The sequence below is a fragment of the Marmota monax genome, unplaced genomic scaffold, assembly GCF_021218885.2.
Source record: "Marmota monax isolate L192 unplaced genomic scaffold, Marmota_monax_Labrador192_F-V1.1 WCK01_AAM20220418_F8-fsc00157, whole genome shotgun sequence".
Taxonomy (NCBI): domain Eukaryota; kingdom Metazoa; phylum Chordata; class Mammalia; order Rodentia; family Sciuridae; genus Marmota; species Marmota monax.
The window spans coordinates 3,458,139-3,481,672 of NW_026694573.1; the positions used below are offsets into that span (position 1 = coordinate 3,458,139).

A 23,534-nucleotide genomic window follows, 5' to 3' on the forward strand; every position below is an offset into this window, starting at 1 on the left:
GAGAATATACCTGAAATCAACTTGCCCATAAAATTGGGGTTGAAGTTGGATGAAGGATGTGCGGGGCTTCATTATCCAATTCTCTTTACTTTTATATAGCTCTGTGTTACTAACATAAGTAAATCGAAAAACACCAAAAACACACAGATGTATTTGTGTATATACCACCCACACACTTAAAATACACAGAAATAAGGCCAGGCAAAGTGGTGCATGCCTATAATCCCAGCAACTTGAAGAGGACGAGGCAGGATAGCTAGGGTGTATTTATAAAAAGGACTGGATGCCAGGCAGGATGGCACATGCCTGTAATCCCAGCAGTTCAGGAGGCTGAAGCTGGAGGATTGCAAGTTTGAGTCCAGCCTTAGCAATTTAGCGAGGCCCTAAGCAATATAATGAGACCCTATCTCAGAATAAGAAATAACAAGGACTGGGGATGTGACCTAGTAGTTAAGCACTCCTATTAATTCTTGGTACAAAAAAAAATAGCATATAGTCATGAAGGAGTAAATTTAGTTATTGTTTCAAGGTTCTTGCATTAACCAGAAAGAGGACAAAAGTACTAGACTTTCATAAGGGAATAAAGCATGTTGTCATCTCCAAAATAATTGCTTTTGGAGTGAAGTAGATCCAAAGACCCCTTTGTTAAAGGCTTGTTTTCCAGAGTGGAACTCTTGGGAGATGATAGAAACTTTAAGAGGTGGGACCTAGCGGGAGGTTCTAGGTCCCAGTGGCATGCCTTCAAAGGGGATTGTGGAGCCCTGTCTCCACCTTCTCGTTTCGTTTTCTGCATTCCTACATGAGGTGAGTGTCTTTGCCCCACCACACACTCCCCACCATGTGTTGCCTCACCATAGGCCTCAAAGCAATGGAGCCAACGAATCATGGATTGGATCTCCCAGACTGAGAGCCAAGGTAAGCCTTTTCTCTTTATAAGTTGATTATCTCAGGATTTGTTACAGTAACGAAAGTTGACTGACACAATAATATACTGTGATCTTTTAGGAAAAAAAAAAAAAAAACAACTTTGAAGACTGCACACTTACCAAACTAATGGAGGGAGGAGACTGAATAATAAAAAAATAAAATGTAGTAAAATAAGTACCAAACGAGGTGTGGCAGGAGATAAGAAAAAAGAGAACAGTTATGGAAAATAGAAAACCAATGGTTAGATAGTAGATTTTAAACCCAGACGAAGGGGGAAGCAGGAGGGAAAGAAAGGGGAAGTACTGGGAACTGAATCAGAGCAAATTAAATTCCATGCTTGTATAATTATGTCAAAAATGAACCCCCAATATTATGTGTAACAATAAAGCACTAATAAATTTTTTTGTATTTATTTTTTTAGTTTTAGGTGGACACAATATCTTTATTTTATTTTTACGTGGTGCTGAGAATCCAACCCAGTGCCTCACGCATGCTAGGCGAGCGCGCTACCACTTGAGCCACATCCCCAGATCCACTAAGAAAATTTAAAAAAATAAAATAAACCCAAATGAGGGGGCTGGGGATATAGCTCAGTTGGTAGAGTGCTTGCCTTGCATGCACAAGGCCCTGGATTCTAATCCCCAGCACCTCACACACACATACACAAAAAAAAACCCCAAATGAATCATCAATTACATTACATACAAAAAGACAGTAGATAAAAAGTTAAATCCAACTAATGCCTTCTATAGAAGGGTTCAGAAAGGTAAAAAGTAAAATAATGAAAAAAATATGTCATGCAAATACTAAAAAGAAAGCTGTATCATAAGATTAATTTCAGGGCGAGGGTTCTAGCATGTGCAAGGCCTTTGGTTTGATCCCCAGCACAATAATAATAACAACCACCACCACTTGAATTCCAAATAAAGGAGACTTACAGTATTATTTGCAATAATAATAATACTTAAAGATACATCACAGGAGGAAGTAGAAGTTTCTGGCAAATCACTCATAGTACAAAACTGGATCTTATTTATTTTAAGAAGCCAAACCAATAGGATATACACAGACAGAGAGATTTATTTTAACAAAATTGGCTCATGGGAGCTGGCAGGCTTTTAGCATCCGGAAGATAAATTACTATAAATTCAGGTAAGAGGTAATGTTGTAGTCTTAAGTTCAAAATTTGTAGGTCAGGCCAGCAGCCCAGAAACTGAAGCAGGATTTCTATGTTACAGTCTTGAGGAAGAATCCTTTTCTTGCCAGGAAATCTCAGATATTGCTCTTCATGCCTTCAACTGATTGGACGAGGCCCACATACACCATTGATGGTCATCTGTTCTACTCAAAGTCACCGATTAAAGTGTTAATCACCCCCTTTCTGCCCGTGGACACCGCTGCCGAGAAAGCATCATTAAAGTCTCTCTTCCTGCTGCCATCATGTCTACATCAGAGTCCCCTAAAGAGCCCAAACAGCTGCAGAAGCTATTCATTGGAGGGCTAAGCTTTGTAACAACTGATGAGAGTCTGAGAAGCCATTTTTGAGCAATGGGGAACACTCACGGACTGTGTGGTAATGAGAGACCCAAACACCAAGCGCTCCAGAGGCTTTGGGTTTGTCACTTATACCACTGAGGAGGAAGTGGATGCAGCCATGAGTACAAGACCCACCCAAGGTGGAGGGAAGAGTTGTGGAACCAAAGAGAACTGTCTCAAGAGAAGATTCTCAAAGACCAGGGGCCACTTAACTGTGAAAAAGATCTCTGTTGGTGGCCTTAAAGAAGACACTGAGGAACATCACCTACGAGATTATTTTGAACAGTATGGGAAAATTGAAGTTATTGAAATCATGACTGATCGAGGCAGTGGAAAGAAAAGGGACTTTGCTTTTGTAACTCTTGATGACCTTGACTCCGTGGAGAAGACTGTCATTCAGAAATACCCTACTGTGAACGGCCACAACTGTGAAGTGGGGAAAGCCCTGTCCAAGCAAGAAATGGCTAGTGCCTCATCTAGCCAAAGAGGTCGAAGTGGTTCTGGAAACTTTGGTGGTGGCCGTGGAGGTGGTTTTGGTGGAAATGACAATTTCGGTGGTGGAGGGAACTTCAGTGGTCTTGGTGGCTTTGGTGGCAGTCGTGGTGGTGGTGGATATGGTGGCAGCAGGGATGGCTACAATGGATTTGGTAATGATGGAAGCAACTCTGGAGGTGGTGGAAGCTACAATGATTTGGGCAGCTACACCAATCAGTCTTCAAATTTTGGACCATTGAAGGATGGAGGCAGAAGCTCTGGACCTTACGGTGGTGGAGGCCAATATTTTGCCAAACCACGAAACCAAGGTGGCTATGGCGGTTCTAGCAGCGGCAGTAGCTCTGGCACTTGCAGAAGGTTTTCATACTGCCAGGGAACGAAGCTGAGCAGGAGAGAAGGCCAAAGACGTGTCAGGGGAGCTTCAGGTTACAACAGATTGGTGAACTCAGCCAAGCACCGTGGTGGCAGGGCCTCTCTGCTACAAAGAAGGCACTGTGTAGACAATACTCATGTGTATGGGCAAAAAAACTCGAGGACTGTATTTGTAACTAATTGTATAACAGGTTATTTTAGTTTCTGTTCTGTGGAAAGTGTAAAGCATTCCAACAAAGGGTTTTAATGTAGACTTTTTTTTTTTTGCACCCATGCTGTTGATTGCTAAATGTAATAGTCTGATCATGATGCCAAATAAATGTGTTTTTTTTTTTTTTAAATGTGCGGTATAAAGTTAGTCTACTCTGAAGCCATCTTGGTAAAACTTCCCCAACAGTGTGAAGTTAGAATTCATTCAGGATGATGCCAGGTTCAGAAACCTGGGTGTAGTTGTTGTGACCTTCTAAAGTTCACCATTGAAAGGGTCACCCAAGCCGTCATGGAATTATTTGGTTATAAAAATGATTATTGGCATATCCTATGCAATATCTAAATTGAATAATGGTATCAGATAAATAATAGATGGGAATGAAGCTTGTGTATCATCTATTATCATGTGTAAACAATAAACGATTTAACTTTCTTGAAAGAAAAAAGTGTTAATCACATCTGTGGGATAGCTTCACAGCAATATCTAGACTAGTACAGGTGGTCCCCAACTTACAATGGCAGAACTTATAATTTTTTTACTTTATGTGTATAAAAGCAACACACATTCAGTAGAAACTGTAATTCAAATTTTGAATTTGGAATGTGCTTCAGGGCTAACAGTATTGGTATGATGCCCTCTTATGGCACTGGGCACTTGCAGCTCCCAGTCAGTCACCCTGTCATGAGTGGAAAATAACCAATGCCCAGCAGTGCGATGTGCTAGGTCGTTTGGTAGGTTAATGCATTTTTGTTTGTTTTTTTGTTACCAGGGATTGAACCCAGAGATGCTTAACTACTGAGCCCCATTCTCAGCCCTTTTTATTTTTTATTTTGAGACACTATCTACCTAAATTGCTTGGGTTGGCTTTGAAATTTTGATCCTCCTACCTCAACCTCCCAAGTCACTGGGATTACAGTGAGGTTGACTTGTGCCACCTTGTCCAGCTAAATGCATTTTTTTGTTGTTGGGGGGGATACTAGGGATTGAACTCAAATTGGGCACTCAACCACTCAGGCACATCCCCAGCCCTTTTTTGTATTTTTTTTAGAGACAGGGTCTCACTGAGTTGCTTAGCGCCTCACTGTTGCTGAGGCTGGCTTTGAACTCGAGATCCTCCTGCCTCAGCCTCCCCAGCTGCTGGAATTACAGGCCTGAGCCTAAATGCATGTTTAATTAAAGATATTTTTGGCTAATTATGGGTTTATCAGGGTGTAACCACTTCATAAATTGAGGAAAATCTATATTTGACCAAGCAACTAGGCACCATAGCCACACCACGTTGATCATAAAGGTAACCACCAAAGAGCCGAGAGTGAACACCCCAAAAAAGAAAGAACTAAGGGCACTCTATTTTATAGCTCTAATATTATAATTCTATGTAGTATGTAACATCTATAACATAAACTCAAGGTGTATTTCAGTGGTAAAGCACTTTCCCAACATGCATAAGACCCTGGGTTTGATTCTAACACTGAAAAAAATTTTAATTTAAAAATATATATTATAGGGCTGGGATTGTGGCTCAGTGGTAGAGTGCTCACCTCGAATGTTTGAGGCCCTGGGTTCGGTCCTCAGCACCACATAAAAATAAATAAAATAAAATAAAGGTATTGTGTCCAATTACAACTAAAAATAAATATTTAAAATATATATTATAAATATAATACAGTAGAACATACGTAACATAATATGTATGTATGTATGTATATATATAATCTTTTTAGTACTGGGAATTGAACCTGGGGGGGGGGGCACCTAATCATTGAGCCACACTTCCAGCCCTCTTTTCTATTTTATTTTGAGACAAGGTTTCACTAAGTTGCTTAGTCTTGCTAAATTGCTGAGGTTGACTTTGAACTTGTGATCCTCCCGCCTCTGCCTCCCAAGTTACTGGGATTACAAACATGCACCACTGCACCTGATTTACATAATATTCTTTACAACAAAAAATAGAAATCTTCCTAGAAATCTAAATCTATACCAAAAAGAGAAAGTAAGTGATATATTTGCAAATAGTAACAGAAGTAAGGGACTAGAAATCAAAAAAAAAGAAAGGAAAAAATAGAAATACAAATTTTAAAAAGAAAGAAGCTGGGCACATTGTGGGGGAGGCTGAGACAGGAGGATCACAAGTTCAAAGCCAGCCTCAGCAATGACAAGGTGCTAAGCAACTCAGTGAGACCCTGTCTCTAAATAAAATACAAAATGTGGCTCAGTGGTTGAGTGCCCCTGAATTCAATCCCTGGTACATGAAAGAAAGGAAGGAGGGAGGGAGGAAGGGAGGAAGGAAGGAAGGAAGGAAGGAAGGAAGGAAGGAAGGAAGGGAGGGGGAGCCAGGTGCAGTGGGTGGAGCACACCTGTAATCTCAGCAATTCAGGAGGCTAAGGTAAGAGGATGGTAAGTTCAAGACCAGAGTGGGCAATTTAGCAAGATCCTATCTCAAATAATAAAAAAGGGCTAGGCTTTCTCTGCTTCCTGGCCATGAGCTGGGCATCTTCCTCCACCACCTCCTTCCACCATAATGTTCTGCCTCACCTCAGACCCAGAGCAACGGAGTCGGCTTAGCGTGGACTGAACCTCTGAAACTGTTGGAAGTGTTTGTAACAATGCCCTTGCTGGTAATTTTGATCAGATTATGGTCTCTGTAAATACCCTGTTGAAAGCCACTCCTACCACTTCTTTGCCAATTGTAATAACCCAAGACAAATCTCTCATCTATCTTCTCCAGCCAGGAAAGCACAGATTGCACCTAGATACTGGGGAGGAAGGCAGATGGTGTGGCCTTATTCCCGCTGGACAGCAGTGCAATCAGCCCAAAGTGGAACCTCACAAATAATATGTTCTAGTCGGTATTTCTTTCTTTTTTTTATTTTTGGTGGTACTGTGGATTGAACTCAGGGCCTCATGCATGTTAGTCAAATCCATTGGGAAGTACTGTCCCTCTTTTTCTTTTCTTTCTTTCTTCCTCCCTCCTCCCTTTCTTTCGTACCTAGGATTGAATCCAGTTTCACTTAACCACTGAGCCACATCTCCAGCCCTTTAATATTTTTTATTTTATATTTTGAGACAGTGTTCACTAAGTTGCTTAGGGCCTCACTAAATTGCTGAAGCTGGCTTTGAACTTGCTATCTTCCTGCCTCAGTCTCCCTAGTCGTTGGCATTACAGGCATGTGCCACCATGGCCATCAATAGATCTCAATTTTACAGTGAAGGAAAAAAATATGTGTTATGAAAGTAAATAAGCTTTATTACATGCAGCTGGAAAGCCAATATAAATCATTGCATTATAAAATTCAGCACTGGTTGTTTTACTTAGTTAATCTTTCCATTTTAGCAGAAAAAAAAAAACACCATTGAGATTTCGCTGGGTGTCCAGCACATTCTTAGATTTCTGACAATGAAACTACCTCTGAGTATCTTTTGCAGGGGGCGGTACTAGGGACTAAACCCAGGGATGCTTAATTAGTGAGCCACATCTCCAGCACTTTTTATTTTTTGAGACAGAGTCTCACTACATTGCTGATAGCCTCATTATGTTTGCTGAGGCTGGCTTTGAACCTGCAATCCTCCTGTCTCAGTCTTCCAAACCTCTGGGATTACTAGGGATGTGCCACCATGCCTGGACCTCTGAGTATCTTCTAATATTGAATTTCTCTCTATGGTACGTATGACATTTTACCTGCAAAAAGAAATTCCTCCTCCAGATTGGTGTGTTAGAACTACACCATTTCACTCTGGTTTTATTACTGACTTTGACATTGTCTTTTAAGAGTAAATCCAGAATCACTGATATAATCCTTAGATTTGAAAACAGGTAATTATATAAAGTTGTGGGTAAAAGATAAAAGATCATTGGTGACATTCTGCTTACATGGTAACCTGCAAACTTGAAGGTAATTTTGTTAAGCTCAAGTAGGTCATCATCATTACAACAAAGACTCCCCCCAACCCCCCCCCCCAAAAAAAACCCATAAAAATTGAATAGTTTTTTGACATGCCTCAGACTGAAATCAAATATGTGGTTCATATACCAATGTTTATTTATATAACCAGAAAGTGAGTATATCTAAGGAGATCTATGAATATTGTGTATAGAGGAACCGAGGCCTGAAGTCTGTGTTTTTGTCCCAGTCTGCCCTTCACCTAAGTTCCCTGAACCCCTTTCCTTGGCTTTAAGATGGCAGGGAGTCAATTACTTGTATTTGAGCTTTCTTCCCAAACTCCAATTATAAATGTTCACGTTTAGCAGTGATAAAGCAGATAATACACAGTTACTAACTTAGCCAGCCTAAGCAACCTAGTGCATCAAAATATATTCATGTTTCTTTTATAGTGAGACTCTCCTTCTATTTCTTTTTACCTTTTCCTTGTCATACAAACCACAGTTTAAGGAGAGCCTGCCCAATGTGTTCTATGAACAAACAAAGCTCACGTCACTGTGAGGAAAGTGACCAACTGTTTTCTTCTTGGTGCTACAACAGTATGAGGCTGATTGCAGAAACAGAATGAAGGGGATCAACTGGACTAGCATGCAATTCTGAGCAGGTAATCATTAGAAACAATTTTAAATTATTTTTTGCAAATACATGTGAAACTAAAATCCAAATGACAAAAAAAAAAATACTTAGAAATCAAAAAACAGGGGAAGAAGGGTGGGGATATAGCTCAGCTATAGAGTGCCCCTGGGTTCAATCCCTAGACTAAAAAAAGAAGAAATAAAAAGAAAGTAACTTGGATGGATGGCATCAATCAGAAACAAATGTAAATGATTCCTTCTAAGCGGGTATATAAGAACAGGGTAAATGTTATATGAATGGGAATAAGATTCTTGAGTGTATAATTTATTTTATTTTATTTTACTGGTACTAGGGATGAGATCCAGGAGCATTGTACCACTGAGCTACACCCCTAGCCCTTTTTTTGTTTTGTTTTTATTTTCTATTTTGAGACAGAAATGAAGGGGATCAACAGAGTCTTGCTAAGTTGCTTAGGGCCTCGATAAGTTGCTGAGGCTAGCCTAGGACTTGCAATCCTCCTGCCTCAGCCTCCCAAGTTGCTGAGATTACAGGCATGCACCATCATGCCTAGCTTGAGCATACTTTTATTTATTTATTTATTTATTTTTAGAGAATTTTTTTTAATATTTATTTTTTAGTTTTCGGCAGACACAACATCTTTGTTTGTACGTGGTGCTGAGGATCGAACCCGGGACGCACGCATGCCAGGCGAGCACGCTACTGCTTGAGCCACATCCCCAGCCCCTTGAGCATACTTTTAAATATACTTTTTCCCCCCACATTTTTTTTATTGGTGCATTATAGTTGTATGTACTGACAGGATTTATTGTTAAATACTCATACATACACACAATACACAATATAACTATATTAATATACTCTTGACTTTTTGTTAAAAGAATAAATAAATAAGACCCTAAAATTGAATGTACACTGAAAAAAAAATAAATTAAAACTATACATTTTTGTGGGAAACATGCTAAGAAAAAAAAAATCCCACAAAGACATGAATTTTACTTAGTGGATTTGTTGTTTGCAGCAGCATTATTAAAGTAATTATGAAACTATTTTGTGAGTGTTTTGGTATAGATCAAGAAAGTAAAAGGGCTAGGGATATAGCTCAATTGGTAGAGTGCTTGCCTTGCATGCACAAGGCCCTTAGTTCAGTTCCCAGCACCACACACACACAAAAAAAAAAAAAGAAAAAAAAGAAAGAAAGTAAATATACTGACATCATAGGCAATATATTGACTGTCTCTATGGTAAGAAAGATAAACAAATATGGGATGGAGAAAGATGGGGAAGAACCCTGTTGTGGTGGGTTTGACCTGGAGCTATCAGAATGGAGCCATGATATTTTCTAGATGTTTCTTTCTGGCTCTATGCATAGAAACAACCTGGAAGCAATGGCACCCCAGTGGTAACAATCATTCCTAGCTTACAAATCTTAGTTTCTAAAGTACCATTCTTTAAAATTCCTGATTTCAGGTCTGTTTGAGGAAATATACTACTTGATCCTGGAAGCTAGGTGCAGTGGAACATACTTATAATCTCAGGGACTCTTGAGGTTGAGGTAGGAGGATCTCAAATTTGAAGTAGCCTGGGCAACTTAGCAAGAGCCTGTATCAAAGTGAAAATAAAAAGTACTGGGGATGTGGCTCAGTGGTTCAGCACCCCTGAGTTCAACCCCTGGTATTAAAAGGGGCGGGGGGCATGCTGGGGCTGTAGTTCAGTGACAGAGCACTTGCCTAGCATGTGTGAGGCACTGGGTTCAATCCTTAGCACCACATAAAAACTAAACAAATAAAGGTATGCTGTCCTTTTTAAAAAAAAAAAATTAAGTCTGAGGAAAGGATATTCACATGATCTCAAACTATCAAATTATATGTTACTAATTTAATAAGGAAAATAATACCTCTTGCAATAGAGAGATCTGGAAAATACCATCTTTACTAAGTACTCCATTAACATCAGCAATGATGGAATCCCCTAGATGTCTTTCCTTCTTATATAAGATGAAAAGCAAAATATCACCCACATTATATTCATGCTTAATCTGAATTCAGTAATAAACAATCAGATAAGCCAAGATAGTGAAGGAAGATTGTAATACAACCGGCCTAACTTCCTTAATAAGGCTAACATAAAAAATAAAGTTAGTGTCATAGAAGATCAAAAGTTAATGTCATAGAAGATTTATTGTTGTTGTGTTTTTGCTTTTGTTTGCAGTATATTGGCTTGAACCAGGATGATGTGCATATTAGGCAAGTGTTCTACAGCAGAACTACAGCCTGAGCCCCCCAAAAAAAAAAATTTTTTTTTTTTTTAAGGCAGAAGATTGTCTAGACTAAAACATGACATACACTGATACTGAATCTGAATAGACAAAAGAAAGAGACTAGATGGATGGATGGGTGGATGGATGTAGAGATTATGGATAAACAGATGATAGAATAATTGGATCATTGGGGAAAATTTGGATCATCCATAAAAATTAATTGAACAGGTATTGGACAATATTATTATATAAAGGCTAAATTTATTGAGTGTGACAATGGTAGTAAGATTATGCGGAAGAATGTTGTTATTCTTAGTAAAACATGCTTAAGTATTTAGGGATAAAGTATTATAGCAAATGCAACTTTCTCTTCAAAAATGTGGGTTGATAGATATACAAAGGGAAAGATGATAAGGCAAAATATTAACAAGTGATGAATCTAAGTGAAGGATATACGGGCATTCTTTCCATTTTTCTGTATGTTTTAAACTATTTCAAAACAAAAATATAAACATTTAGAGCTAGGGGCATAGCTCAGTGGTAGAGCACTTGCCTGGTGTGTGCAAGGCCCTAGGTTCAATTCACACCACCACAAAAGTTAAATATAAATTTTTTTAAAAATTAAGGGGAAACAATAACATCAACAAAAAATTATGGAATGCAACTGATACCAACATTAAGGATATTTATAGCTTTAAATGCACATATTAGAATATAGTTTAAAGATCAATAATCTATGTAATCACCTTATAATTTGTGTTTCTTAAGATATACCTCCAGGTGAATACCTTAAAAAAAAAAAAAGAAACCTTAAATCAAGGGAAATAGGAGAAAAGAATCATGAAGAAAGCCAAAACTAATGAAAGAAAAAATAAATGTGCAATAAATAAAATCAATAAAGTCAAAAGTTGATTCTTCAAAAAGATAATGAATTGTTTAAAAAATCCTAATAAGATTGGTAAAGAGCAATGAGATAAGACACTAAATATGATTCATTATAGACCCTATAAATGATATATATTAAAGGGATTTTATAAATAACATTATGCTGATAAGTTTGACAATTTGCATAAACTAGACAAATTCCTTGGAAAGAATTTGGAAAGCTGACATAAGAAGAAATAGAAATGTGGTAGTCTTATACCTATTAAAGAAATAGAACTCATTATTCACATACACACAAACCCCAACACAACTCAGGCTTAGAAAGTGTGTTAGCTTTCCATTACTATAACAACCAACCAAGATAATCAACTTATAAAGAGAAAGGCTTATTTTGGCTCACAATTTTTAAGGTTGTAGTTCATAATCAGTTGGCCCCATTGTCTTGGGCCTGTGATGACACAAGGAAGGAGCACAGGGCACAGCAAAACAGCTTACCTCATGGCCAAGACATGAAAAAGAGAGAGAGGGGAAGAGACCGGGTTCTAGCAACTCTCTTTGAGGGCCTGCCCCCAGTGACTGGAAGACCTCCCACTAGGCCCCACCTCTTAGAGTTTCCATCACCTCCCAATAACACCAAATCAGGAACTAAGCCTGTAACACATGGGACATTTAAGATCTAAAGTATGGCATAAGGCTTAATCAGCAAATTCTTCCAAATAGTCAAAGATGAAATGCCACCAATCTTAAAAAAAAAAAAAAAAAACTCCTCTCTTTGAGACATTCCAAAGAGAAAATACTTTCAGGTCCTTTTTTTTTTTTTTTTTTAACTTAGGGGCACTCAACCACTAAAGCCATATCTCCAGCCCTATTTGTATTTTATTTTATTTAGAGACAGGGTCTCACTGAGTTGCTTAGCCCTTCACTTTTGCTGAGGCTGGCTTTGAACTCATAATCCTCCTGCCTCAGCCTCCCAAACCACTGAGATTTCAGGCGTGCACCACCATGCCTGGCTTACTTTCGAGTTCTTTATGAAGTCAGTATAACCTTGTTACTAACGCTTGACAAGGATATTGTTATGGTTTGGATCTGAAATGTCGCCCAAAGTCTCATGTATTGGCATCAGATCAATATTGGCATTAGATCCACCAATTTAGGTCAGGAGCCATTTTATCTAGGGACTCCTAGGTTTCAATTTAGGAGCCATTTGATCCAGAAATCCTGAGGCAACACTGCTTAGTCTCCCATAAGAACATGTGCCTGATAAAGGGTCGACCCCACCCCAGCCCATGACATAACCCCTAAGTGTGCTTGTGAAATTCTTCTTGCATGCTGTAAAGCTGCTCTGGATGTGCCCACATGCTGCTACTCTCCTCAGAGGGACAGCCTTGTCAGTTTGCTCCATGCTCTGACAATAAATCTCTCCAGTGGGATTCCGGTGTGTGGTGTGCTCCTTGGACTTTGCGTGGACTCTGTGAGTGACCTTTCACTGGTGCCATGGCTCGGATTAGGCTCTCCCATTGACCTTGCTCTCCCTTTGGGCACATGAGTTGCTTTGAGATCCTATACTCAGTCCTAGGCCGCCCTCACCGCGAACCCACCTTCTGTTTCACATCCACCACTGGCTGATTCAAGTAAGTTCCCCTGCCTTTGGTCGACTCAGAAGACCTACAGGTCCCAAGAAGGGACCCTCAAACATCCAATACTCCCAGGGTTCCTGTTTGGTCGGGGTACCCCAACCACAGCTTTCAGAACTATAGTTGGTGCCTTCGATCGGCCGAGTCCACAATCTCAGAAGGTCTCACCGCTGGCAAAAGATCTCTCTCTGGATCTCAGTTACTCTTTAGGCTCACAGCCCTGGTGCCAGCTGCCAGGAACCCCTACGGGCCTTAGCCCCAGCTGCTGCCCTGAGGTAGTGACAACTCCCAGAGCGGTTAGCTCTTCCTCATTAGGTTTAAGAAGACAGAGTAATCACCTCTGGTCATCATTAGACAAAGTACATGTATGAAGACTTGAACTGGATATCAACATACTTTATATACAAACAAATACAAAAAGCATGTATTTATGTGTATTAAGAATTGTAATGCAAAAAAAAAAAACAAAAAACGTTACCTTAGATTAGGTAGAGGGAAGTGAAAGGAGGGGAAGGCAAGGGATGTGGGGATAAGAAAGATAGTTAAATAAAACAGATATTAATTATTACTGTATGTATGGATATGACTGTATGACCAATGTGATTCTACAATATGTATACTCAGAAAAATGAGAAATTATATCCCATCTATGTATAATACATCAAAGTATATAAGTACATTCTACTATCATGTATAACTAATTAAAACAAATAAATAAAATAAAATAAAAGAAGACACAGAGGGATACCTCTGCCTCTCCCTACCGACTCTCTCTTGCCATGGGTGCAGCCACCTCTGCCACCCCCTCAGACAGCCCTTGGAGTGCCTTTTAGCAAATTCAGACTCACTTCACCTTACTCCTGACTTAAAGGCACAGAAATTAATTCATCTCTACAACCAAATTTGGCTCCTCCATACCTTAGACAATGATTCCAAATGGCAGCTTAATGGCACTCTAGATCCCAACATTTTTTAGGGAATTTTCTTAACTTTTGTGAGCGCTCAGGGAAATGGAAAGAGATCCCTCTATCCTCAGGCCTTTTCTTCCATCCAAACCGTCCCTCTGCTCTTCCTGTTCTTGGCCCAGGTTCTGCTGGCTCTTATACCCTCTTTTCTCAACCTTAGGACCCTCCCAAAACTCCAGACTTTGGCCCTGCAGATGAACCCCCTCCCTATTGTTCTCCACCTTCTGGACTCTTCTAGGACCTCCCTCACCTACTTTCAGTCCACCCGTTACTTGCTTTAGTTCTTCCACGGCCCCTACTACCCAGCCTGCACCTCTGCTTTCCTTTCCTGAAGTAGCAGGGTTGGAGGGAATTGTCCAGGTACATGTCCCTTTTTCCCTTAGTGACCTCTCCCAAATCGAAAGGAGGTCCTTCACCTTCCATCTTTCAGGGTACATTAAGGAATTCCATACCTAACCCAATCATAGGCTTTAACTTTCCATGATCTTATCCAACACTCTCCTACCTGAGGAATGCAGGTGCGTTCGGGAGCAGGGTTAGGGAACAGCAGTTTTCCCCAGCTCCTTCCAGACCTATGTCAGGACTTTCAGTTCACCCACTACTTACTTTCACTCTGGCACGGCCCCCTCTACCTCTCCCCAAATTTTTATTCAACTGTGGAGTTTTTTAAAACATCTGTAACTTTGCAATGGAGATTCACCTAAAAAAAGCTACAAGGCCTTTACTATTGTGTTATGTGTGCACACTGGTGTTAGGTGTCGTCTGTCCATATGTATGTGTGTCCATATGTCATGTACAGGATATCAAGATTGGCAGATAATGAGCGCTCATAAATTAAAAATGGATCCAAATACCTTTAATTCACGTGATTTAAATGGTTCCATGTAGATTGGATAAACAAATGAAAGTAAAGATTTCTTATTTAACTCACAAGTCTCTAGGTGATCAAGGAACTAATAAAATGTTGATGTCTATAAAATGTCTAATATCTCTTGGTTCTAGGACTTTTCTTCAACAAAGAAGAAATGGCTAATACTGTTCAATACACTTGGGGAAAAATAAATAAAGTAGATTCGACATGGGATTACCCATAAATGTGTTTGTTAGGATTTTAACCTTGTAAACTAATCAGATGTCTAACTGTTAAATATACCATCAAATACTCTTAACTCATTGAATTCCATAGGGTAACATTGATGTTTTTATAAATTGGTAAATGAAAAAAAAAAGGTTTAAATTGCTTTGTCATCACTGAAAACAAGGTTACTAAGGGTTTAAAGTCCCAACAGATATAATTCTATATACTTAAACATTGTTTTATGCAGTGGTAAACAGATGTGATTAACTGTGTACTGTAAATAACAATATTTCTTATTAAAATTGAATAATTTGCCTGAATTCAGAAACTTTACAAGGATTGTTTCAAAATGTGAAGAAAAATGGGATTAACAGATGGGAAAGATAAATTAGAAGGTTCTAGGTATGGAAATCATATTTAATAGAAGGAAAAGAAAGTGTTTCTGGATAAGAAAGTCTTTAATAAGAGGGCTTAAGTAAGTGATAAAGAAGGTCTGTGTAAGTTGGTTTATATATATATATATATATATATATATATATATATATATATAATAAAAAACCACATTAAAATAAAGGTATTGTGTCCAAATACAACTATGTGAAACAATCAGTCAAAGCTATTTAAGGTTTTTTCCTAAGGTCAAATATTAATGTACTGATATAAATCAAAGTTTAATCTATGTTTTAAAATGACAAGTATATATGTGTCACAAGGATTTCTTAAAATATTAATTTACCCATAACATTGTGTTAAGTTTTGCTTTTTAGAACAAATAATCTTGAAGGAATTAAAGCTTATAAAACTGTTAAACAACTGTTACATAGTCTAAATTTTCTTTAAATGCTAAACTTGGTTAATATAAAAACATCAGTGTGATTATGGTGCTATTACTCTTCTTAGTATACTAAATGTGTTCATATCTTCCAGGTGTACAAGTCTTTAAGGTAGAAGATTTAAAAGGACATTATATCAAGCTGGTGTTTTCCAAACTAAAGTTGTATGGTAATTTTAGAATCATAAGGATAATAAATTTTATTGGGGATTTATTTATATCATTTAATGTTCTACACCTGGATCTGTTATCAATAAGATATATAAAGTTTTATGTTACTTTTTACACTGGGGTACAACTTAAAACACAAAAGCACTTTGCTACTTTTCCACAAAAGGTTAAAAGCTCTCAGCCTTTCTTAATTCATGTTTTAAATGTAATATTATATTGTGTTAGCTAATATTCATGTGAATTCGAGCAACAATATATGTAATCTTTGTAAAATGATATTTAAGAAGCAAAGATCAGCTTTAGAACTAGAACACTTTGCTTAAGCTTTATAAAGATTTATGAAGAACCCCACCTTACCTGAGATAAGGCTCTGCCTCCCACCTTATTACATTCAGAGTGACTCCAAAGTAGGCCAGAATTCAATTCATTCAAAGTTGTTTTCAAACAATTGATTTTTGTTGTTAAGGTTACTAGGATTGGGGAGCTGGGGTTGTGGCTCAAATGGTAGAGTGCTTGCTTAGCACCGGTGAGGCACTGGGTTCGAGTCTCAGCACCACATAAAAATAAAATAAAGATATTGTACCCACCTAAAACTAAAAAATAAATTTAAAAAAAAAAAAGGTTACTAGGATTGGGCTGGGATTGTGGCTCACCTATAGAGCCGTGTGAAGCCCGGGGTTTGATCCTCAGCATCACATAAAAATAAATAAATAAAATAAAGGTATTCTGTCCAACTACAACTAAAAAATAAATATTTTTTAAAAGATTACTAGGGGGGCTGGGGATGTGGCTCAAGCGGTAGCGCGCTCGCCTGGCATGAGTGCGGCCCTGGTTCGATCCTCAGCACCACGTACAAACAAAGATGTTGTGTCAGCCGAGAACTAAAAAATAAATATTTAAAAATTCTCTCTCTCTCTCTCTCCCCCACTCTCTCTTTAAAAAAAAAAAAAAAAGATTACTAGGATCTCAAACAGGAGATATAACATAACTCAGCCAAAATTCAAAATACACAAATTAAATATATTTTTACTCTTGTTAATTTTACTTTGTATTTTCCTTATAAACTGTCTAAATGTTGCCTGGTAATGTTTTGCAGAGGTATTGCTTGAAGAACACACAACCTGAGTTAATTTAAGATAATAAGCCATCACCTATAGGACAGGTAGGATACTACAAATCCCAGTTTTGTAAATGACTGTAAGGTTATAGACATTAAAGTTAAAGCCCAATACTGTTAATTTATGACTGGTGAGAATGACTTGCTGGAAGATCAAAACTTAAAAATTAAATTAAAAGGGACAAGAAAACCAATATTTGGCTCTTGCCCTCTGAGTCAGTCTGAATCTAGGGAACAGAGAACTTCTCTAGAAGCTTTGCAACTCTGAGCCACATAACCCCTGATCAGGGAGATTAATGAGACCACTGGAGAATGAAAAGCTAGTCAGTGCACTTGCTGTGAATAGGAGGGTCATTGGAGAAAAGAGACATCCCTGATGCTTCCAAGGGAAGCCACATGGTCAGTAAGACCTGGACCCATCCTAGCACAAATGGCACTAGCAGAGCTAAGAAACTGCTCTCAAGTTCCCCCACAAGTGACCCCTGTGGGAACTCAGTGAACTCTTAACAGCAGAAACAAAGTCAATTTTGACCAGCTTGATCTTAAACACCTAGCAAAAAAACAGTTAAACCAAAATACAGTCATTCCTGGGCATTTTAAAAAAGAAAATAATAGTTAAATGTAACCTAAGATATATACTTGTGTTAGCCCCCAAGAATATGTAAGTCTGGAGGCTACATAAGAGAGATTCTTAGACAAGAATGCCTGATAAGAATCAAGAGAAACTGCCAGAGCCAGAAGTTTTTCGTTAGTTTAAGGACTACAGATATTCCTAACCTACACAAGTAGGCTTGATGTCCGCTAGTATGATTATCCAGCCCCAAGTAACAAAAATAGATATTTTATAAAATCAGATGACATTAAATAACTTAACTACATCTTGAGAGGATGGACATCTGTGACATTAAAAGTTAAAATGTTGGGCTGGGGATGTGGCTCAAGCAGTAGTGCGCTTGCCTGGCATGCGTGCGGCCCGGGTTCGATCCTCAGCACCACATACAAAGATGTTGTGTCCGCCGAAAACTAAAAAATAAATATTAAAAAAAAAAGAAGCTTTATTAAAGGATAGTAAACCAGACTTCCCCCAGGTGGAAGAAGGGGACCCACAGGCAGAATCCTGGGATGAGGAAGTCCTGTCCTTAAAAAAAAAAAAAAGTTAAAATATTGTGTTTACATTCCTGATAACTCTGGCTATGTTAAAGATTTATATTCCCAAATAAAGTTCTTGTCCTCTCCTACCTTGTTATGGGGACAACTTTTCAGCCTTCACACCTCCTGGCGAGAGATTATTCTCTCATTTAACAGCAGGTCTTCTAGGCCTAAACAGCTCATCAGCTCATTGGGAAGTTTCTACTCATAGGAGCCCTCCACAAAAAAACAGGATATGCAATTTGTTTCCCTACTGGCTGCCCTGGGGTTACAGCAGGCCTAGCCACAGGAACAGCAGGAATAACCACACCCATTACCTATTTTCATCAGTTCTCCAATCAGCTGATAGGGGATATACAACAGGTAGCCGAGTCTATACTAACCTTCCAGAAACAACTGGACTCCTTAGCCTCTGTGGTCCTACAAAACTGCTATGGACTGGACTCATTAACATCAGAGAAAAGACGCCTCTGCCTATACCTACAGGAGGAATGTTGTTTTTATATCAACCAGTCAGGGGTAGTGAAAGACAAGATCAAACAACTACAAGAGCAGCTAGGAAAAAAGGAGACAGCAACTAGACCAACAATTCCCATGAGGAATGTTCATCAAATATGGCCTTGGCTCCTCCCCCTCGCAGGACCCCTATTTGTCCTCTTTATGTTTCTTCTAATAGGACCATGCCTGTTAAATTGCCTACAGACATTCCTGCAAGATCAGATACACAAATTCACCAATCAGTTGGTCAATTAACTACTTCTCCTTCAAGACTACCAACCCCTTTTATGCCCAAGACTGAGACCTATGACTCTTGACCAACTCCTCCGACTCCAGAGACTCTACCCCTACCTAAAAACCTTCCAGATCCCTTTACAGGAATGAGATTTTTTGCCCCTAACTAGCAGGAAGGAGCTACAGAAGAAAAGACAATTGTCCCCACCCTCGGTATCTATAAAAACAAAAAAGGGAAGAATATTGGCATCAGATCAATATTGGCATTAGATACACCAATTTAGGTCAGGAGCCATTTTATCTAGGGACTCCTAGGTTTCAATTTAGGAGCCATTTGATCCAGAGATCCCGAGGCAACACTGCTTAGTCTCCCATAAGAACATGTGCCTGATAAAGGGTTGACCCCACCCCATCCCCTGACATAACCCCTAAGCGTGCTTGTAAAATTTTTCTTGCAGGCTATAAAGCTGCTCTGTAAGTATCCACATGATACTGCTCTCCTTGCAGGGACAGCCTTGTCAGTTTACTCCATGCTCTGACAATAACTCTCTCAACTGGGATTCTGGTGTGTGGGGTATTCCTTGGACTTTGCAAGTGTCCTTCATCATGTGTTTTGGAAAATTGTCTGGATCATGATAGCTCTGATGATTAATCAATGGATTAAGCCATTGATGGCTGCATGGACTATTGGGAAGAGGAAGTTAGTTAGAGAGAGCGGGTCACTGGGAGCACACCTTAGAAGGGTTTGTCTTTTCTCTTTACCCATCTCACCCCCACCTCCACTTCTTGGCTTTCATGAACTGAGCAGCTGCCTTGGTCACACTCTCCCGCCACCATGATGTTCTGCTTCACCTCAGGCCCCAAACAATGAGATAGTCAACCATGGGCTGAAACCTCAATAACTATGAGCATAAATACATCTTTCCTCCTCAACGTTGTCTTTCTCAGGTATGTGTCATAACAAAAGGCTGACTGATATATATAAGAAAGGAAAATTACAGACCAATACCCCTCATGAACATAGAGACAAAACTCCTAAAAAATTAGCAAATCACATTTTATACTTTGTGTTACGTAAAAACGATATTAAATCACTAAGTAGAGTTTGCTTTAATAAAAAAAGTGTGATTTAATATACTTAGCATTTTTTTGTATTGTGAATTGAACCCAGGGGTACTTAACTACTGTGCCATATCCCCAGTTCCCCCACCCTTTTTTTTTTAAGATGTTGATGGACCTTATTTTATTTATTTATTTATGTGTGGTGCTGAGAATTGAATCCAATGCTTCACACATGCCAGGCAAGCACTCTACCACTAAGCTTCAACTCCAGTTCCCTAGCTCTTGTTTAAACTCAGGGGCACTTGACCACTGGGCCACATACATCCCCAACCCTATTTTACATTTTTTATTTAGAGACAGGATCTCACTGAGTTGCTTAGCACCTCGCCATTACTGAGGCTGGCTTTGAACTTGTGATCCTCCTGTCTTAGGCTCCTGAGCTGCTGGGATTACAGGTGTGTGCCATGGCACACTGCATTTTTTAAAAGAGAGAAAACCAGATAATGCAGAAAATACATTTGATGTACAAACTGGTAAAAAAAAAATGGACAAAAGATTATGACAGAAACTTCAAGGAAGAGGACCTCCAGATGACCAATGATCATTTCCAATCCCCTGACATTGGTTATGGATTGGTGTATTGCGTGTCTTCCAAACCATGAAGCCAGGGACTTTGTACATTGTGGTTACTACTGCATTCCTAAGCCATGACTGGCAGAAAGTAGGTATTCCTCACATACTTGATAGAGGAAAAAAGAGGATATTACATATTGCAGGTGGAGAGGGATGCACACACTTTCATGTGTCCACAGCATCACAGCAAACACACTTGCAGGCTCAGGGTGCCCAGGGAGCTGCTGTTCCTAATTCATCAGCTGCATGAGCCTGGATAGGTAACTCATTCTCTTAGCCAAGGTTTCCTCAGCTGTGAAATGTGGGCAGTTCTGCCCAATAGAAGAATTACATGTTTCTACAGAGCTAGGAGTCCACTGTCATCATAACTGCTATGATACATCCATTCAGATGCGTGTGTTCTCACTCACACATTTGCACACATGTGCATAGTCCTTGGGCACAAAGGGTATTTCCTGCAGAGTCCCAGAGTGGAGGAAATTCAGTAATTTCCTGGTGAGCTGGCCCAGGGTACAGAGAACCATGAGGGGCACAGGCCCAGGTTGGAGCTGGGAAGAGGGGAACGGGTAGGGTAAAAGGCCATGGTCCTGAGGGAAAGGGAGTAGAGGCCACACCCTAATCCCCCCTCAGGTTCTGAGAAGGTGACCCATGTCCAGATCAAGCCATGGTGAAGATTATTAGAGTGGTGGCCATGGAGGGGACACTTCCAATGTGTGGATGAGCCCCAGGCCTCATTCTCTGGGGGCTTAGACCACCCCATGGAGGAGGCGCCAATCTAAGCCCCATTTTACAGATGAGGAAAGAGAGGCTCACAAGGTTCAGCAGCTTTTCCAATGTCCCTGCTCTCCCCTGTACCAAGGGTGACACACAGACACCATGTAACAGTTGACAAAAACCACCCCTTGGGCTCAGTCACGCCCCACCCCCTCACCCCAGTGCCAGCCCAGATTCCAATCTCCCAGAAGCTGGCTCTTCTGTGTCCTAAGGGCAAGTGCCCTGGGGTGCTATGAGTACCCTCTAATTGCTCACTTGAATATGGTACAGCTCTGGCCTCAATGAGTCAAGTCTAGGGGAGTCCAAGGGACTCTAGGAAGTGGGGAGTGGGGGACTCTAGGAAGACCTCACCCCTTCCACAGCCCTGGAAAGTTTCTACCCCTGCAGGAGCAGCAGTGGCAATAGCAGAGAAAAAACAATATCAGCTCCAGCTAGGCATGCTCACTATTGGTGCCAGGCAGGTTCTTTCTCCTGGGCAGGCCTAATTTTCTCCTAAGTCAAATAGAAAAGCAAGTCCTCCCACTGAGGATCCCACAGGAGTGCAAGAATGTCTGAGAAGCTACCTCAGGCAGAAGTCACAAAACCTGAAAGATATCCCTAGCCCTAAAATTCAGGAAGTCTCCTTAGAAGACAAACACTTGGGCTGGGACTAGGACTGGGGCACATCGGTAGAGAGCTCGCCTAGCATGTGCGAGGCTCTGGGTTCCATCCTTGGCATCACATAAAAATAAATAAAAGTGTTGTGTCCAACTACAACAAAATAAAATAAAATTTTAAAAATAAATAAAAAGAAGACAAACATTCTGATCATCACAACACTCAGTTTGCAATCTTAACACATTGGGATGAAACACTGGGAGACTACAGCCTAGAGGGGAAGGGATCTGTCACCATGCTCCTATTGTTGTTTACTGGGCTTGAGGCCAGCTCCTCACCTAAACCTTAAGAACCTTCACTCAGGAGCTCAAGTTCCTGCAGATGGTGGGGAGAAATGGGAACAAGAAGGAAGTAGCATGGGCTAAGGGTAGTCACTAGAAGATGCTATGACAGTGACCAGGTGCCACACAGGAAGAGATCTTGGGCAGGTACCTACCTTTCCAAGGCCCCCAGCTTTACCATACTCAAGTGAGCAACTAGAGGACACTCACAGGAACCAAAGCACTTGCCCCAGCCAGGGGTCCTGAGAAACAGACCTAGGGCTCCAGCCTAGCTGGGGTCACCGGATCCCTGTTCTGAAGCACAAGCTAAAACCAGCCCCAGGCTCCCTCCCACTCCTAACTTCTTAAAACAAGAACAGGAAGCAGAGAGAGTTGGTTAACAAAACAATGGGGAGAAACCACATCCGCCCTTTCCACCAAGGGGAAGCCTGAGAGAGATGGGACCGCAAGGAAGCAGGCTCAGAGAAGAGACCCCAAAGTGTGGAGTGTGGAGGCAGAGACTGGGAGATACAAAGTGAAAGAACGATCAAGGTTTGCTGTCGTCAGAGAAAATGCCCGTTTATTGAGGCAGCTCTGCATATTTATAGAGCCGGGGATGGTCTGACGGTTGAAACAGTTTAACAGTTTAAGGGTTTTGGCAGCTGGCATGGGGTGCTTTCTGATTGGTGGGTAAGGAACATGTGAGTCAGCAGGACTCACCATTGGACGGCTCTTCTCGGGGATGGGGAGGTTAGTCTTTGGAGCTGGGGCGACTCCCAACACAAAGGGCCCAGAATCCACTCTGAGATATGTGACAGCAGCGCCCACCGCCCACTCCAGGAACATGCCCACATGGTCATCTCTGGGGTCTGAGGTCCATAGTCTCATTAATATCTTTGTGACTTTGGGTTTAAGCAGGTACCACATCTCTTCTTGTCCTGATGTGACAGGGGCATTGTTAGAGGTGGCAAGTGGCCTCATCCCTTGTATCTCATGGGAACACCCTGGGGAGACAAAGTGGCTGCCTGTCCTGACTTGTCCTTGAACTGCCACTCTCAGCCACTGCTGTCCTAGGAGCAGATGTGGGAGGAAACAGAAAGCGTAAGGAGACCCAGAGGACCCAGTCAGGAGCCAGTAGGGACTGGTAAGGTAAGGCGATTAGAGCTAGGAAGGATGGATAGATGGACAGATGAAGAGAAGATGGACTGAATGAAAAGGTGGATGAATGAATAATAGAAGAAAGCACGGC

At 40.3% G+C, this 23,534-nt stretch overlaps 1 protein-coding gene and 1 pseudogene across 5 annotated transcripts in view; one reads left to right on the forward strand and one right to left on the reverse strand.

Annotated features, from left to right (window-relative positions):
• Ggt5 (gamma-glutamyltransferase 5) overlaps window positions 1-23,534 on the reverse strand; it is a 39,942-nt gene that overhangs the window by 14,449 nt on the left and 1,959 nt on the right. The gene's annotated exons all lie outside the window — the stretch shown is intronic.
• LOC124077025 (heterogeneous nuclear ribonucleoprotein A1-like) lies at window positions 2,036-3,952 on the forward strand (annotated as a pseudogene).